This window comes from Heterodontus francisci, chromosome 48 (assembly GCF_036365525.1).
Source record: "Heterodontus francisci isolate sHetFra1 chromosome 48, sHetFra1.hap1, whole genome shotgun sequence".
NCBI classification, from domain to species: domain Eukaryota; kingdom Metazoa; phylum Chordata; class Chondrichthyes; order Heterodontiformes; family Heterodontidae; genus Heterodontus; species Heterodontus francisci.
Genome location: NC_090418.1, coordinates 1987617 through 1990730, shown reverse-complemented (window position 1 = coordinate 1990730; position 3114 = coordinate 1987617). Strand labels below are relative to the sequence as shown.

At 52.8% G+C, this 3114-nt stretch overlaps 1 pseudogene; it reads left to right on the top strand.

The window, feature by feature from the left end:
- Nucleotides 1-1249: 1249 nt before the first annotated feature.
- On the top strand, nucleotides 1250-2902 carry LOC137357299 (T-complex protein 1 subunit theta pseudogene; annotated as a pseudogene).
- The last annotated feature ends 212 nt before the right edge of the window (nucleotides 2903-3114 follow it).

Sequence of the window (3114 nt, the reverse complement as noted above, 5' to 3'; positions counted from 1 at the left end):
ATCCCAGATAGCAATTTAAACAAATTATCTTCAACTCCCAAAACATCTCTTTGATACCCACATGAATAATTGATATTGATAAAAATGACAGAACAAACCCTTCTAGACTTTCTGGTTCCAACTGCCCAACTAAACAAGGCCACCTGCTGTTTTCTGGCTCTCACCTCTCTAATTCTGTCTCTGTAAGCACTCATGGAAAAAACTTTGAACTTTAAATCTTGGGTGGTCTGCAACCTTTTTGAAATTCTTACAGCGACACATTTAATTTCCCAAAACTAAAAGTGACCTCTAAAATATTAATACAAACCATGAACCAGGTGACTGTAACACTAGGATGAGGTCATTGTCTTATGAGGAGAGTTTGAGTAGCATGGGCCTATACTCTCTGGAGTTTCGAAGAATGAGAAGTGATCTCATTGAAACATATAAGATTCTGAGAGGGTTTGATAGGGTAGATGCCAAGAGGTTGTTTCCCCCTGGTTGGAGAGTCTAGAACACAGGGTCAGAGGATAAGGGGTTGGTCATTTCAGACAGAGATGCGGAGAGATTCCTTCACTCAAAAAGGTTGTGAATCTTTGGAATTCTCTATCCTGGAGGGTTGAGGAGGCTCAGTCATTGAGTATATTCAAGACTGAGATCGATGGATTTTTGGGCACTGAGGGAATGAAGAGATATGGCGAGCAGGCAGGAACAGGGAGTTGAGGTAGAAGATCGGCCATGATCATGTTGAATGGTGGAGCAGACTCAAGGGGCCTAATGGCCCACTCCTGCTCCTATTTCTTATGTGCTTATCTTCTTACTGTGAACCCTTTACCTATTTGCTAACTGTTCCCGGCAGTGAGCATTTCATTCTCTCACTTGGGGCCTTGTCAACTCTCAGGCAGTTTCCAATTGAACGCAGAACAGCAATTTCTGGTTTTGTTTCAATTTTAATATTTCTCTATTGAACAGTCTGGTACCTGCATCGGAAAATTTGTCCCCCTACCCTAAGACTGGGATCGTACAGACCCAGTACACCACTAACCTCCATGAGTGTTTGATGGGGACAGTGTAGACGGAGCTTTACTCTGTATCTTACCTGTGACCCAGTGCTGCACCGAGAGACAGAAAGAGCGAGGGACAGAGAAAGAGAGACAGATTGAGTTAGAGAGAGAAAAGTGAGAAAGAGAAAGAAAGACAGAGAAATGGAGAGATAGAGAGAAAGAGATGGGCTCCAATTTGAGTTTTGGTTCTTTTGCTTTGACAGGTGATGGCGTCTCATGTTCCAAAGGCCCCCGGCTATCTGCAGATGCTGACGAGCGGAGCCAAATATTTCAGTGGGCTGGAGGAGGTGGTGTTCCGCAACATCGAGGCATGCAAGGAGCTGGCACACTCGCTCCGAGCCACGTATGGGCCGAGCGGCCTGAACAAGCTGGTAATCAACCACCTACAGAAGATCCTGGTGACGGGGGACACCACCACTGTGCTGCGCGAGTTCCAGATCGAGCATCCCGCAGCCAACATGATGGTGCTGGCCATGAAGATGCAGGAGGAGGAGGTGGGGGATGGGAGGGCCCTGGTCCTCATCCTGGCCGGCTTGCTGCTGGAGAAGGCAGGTGGACTCCTGCGGTCCGGCCTCTCAGTGCCCGAAGTGATCAAGGGCTACCGCAAGGGCTGCTACCGAGCGCTGGAGGTCCTGGAGACGCTGAGCTGTGCCAGGCTGGAGGACATGTGGGACCGGAGGGACGTGGCCTTGGCTTTGCGGACCCCCATCATGAGTAAACAGTACGGCTATGAGGAGGTCCTGTCGCGGCTGGTTGCCGAGAGCTGCGTCTCAGTCATGTCGGGGTCTGGGGTCTTTGATGCGGACTTGGTGCGGGTGTGCAAGGTACTGGGGGCAGGTGTGACAGACTCGCTGGTGCTGGGGGGCATGGCCTTCAAGAAGGAGACGGAGAGCCTGGTGACAGCGGTGAGGGACGCCCAGGTGGTGATCTACAGCTGCCCTTTTGAACTGCCGCAGACTGAAACCAAGGGCACAGTCCTGCTCCAAGGGGCAGCAGACATGCTGGGTTTCAGGGACGGGGAGGAGCGAGTGATGGAGGCCCAGGTTCGCGAGCTGGTCGAGGCCGGGGTGACGGTGCTGGTGGTGGGTGGGAAGGTGGGAGACCTGGCCCTCCACTACGCTGACAAGCACCACCTGATGGTGGTACGGCTTCACTCCAGGTACGACCTGATGAGGCTGGGCAAGGCAGTGGGGGCCACGCCCCTGCTGAAGATGGGCACTCCGGCCCCACAGGAGATCGGGCACTGTGACCATGTGCACCTGAAGGAGATCGGCGACACCCAAGTGGTGATCTTCGAGCAGGAGAAGTCAGGGTCAGCCGTCTCCACCATCCTGCTCCGTGGCTCCACCCAGAGCCTGCAGGACAACATCAAGGAGGCCATCAAGGATGGGGTCAACACCTACAAGACGCTCAGCCGCGACAAGCGCTTGCTTCCAGGTGCTGGAGCGACGGAGATGGAGCTGGCCCTTCAGGTAGCATCCTATGGGGAATCCTGCCCTGGCTTGGATCAGTACGCCATCAAGGAGTATGCTCAGTCCTTCGAGTCGGTGGTGGAGGCGCTGGTCCAGAACACGGGGGACAAGGAACAGCAGGTCATCGCCAAGCTCTACGCCATTCACCAGGAGGGGGGCCGCAACATGGGATTTGACATCGAGGCAGGAGGGGCCGAGATGCTGGACGCAGCCCAGGCCGGGATCTGGGACCCTTTCCTGGTTAAGCAATCCGCCATCAAGCTGGCCACCAACGCGGCCATCACGGTGCTAAGCGTGGATCAAATCATCATGGCCAAGAAATCAGGGGGACCCAAACCCCGGGGCGACAACCCCAACTGGGACGAACCGCCAGACCACATTGATTGAGGAGAATGCGAGGTAGCTCACTGATAATCAACAACAACCAAAACCCCACCAATAAGCAAATAAAACTATCAGTGTCTTCACCATACCTGTCGCTCGCTCATTAGTTTCATTTTGTAGAATGGCTTTTCCCACACAGAGTACAGACTAGGCTTGTATTCCCTCACGTATAGAGGATTAAGGGGTGATCTAATCGAGGTGTTTAAGATGATTAG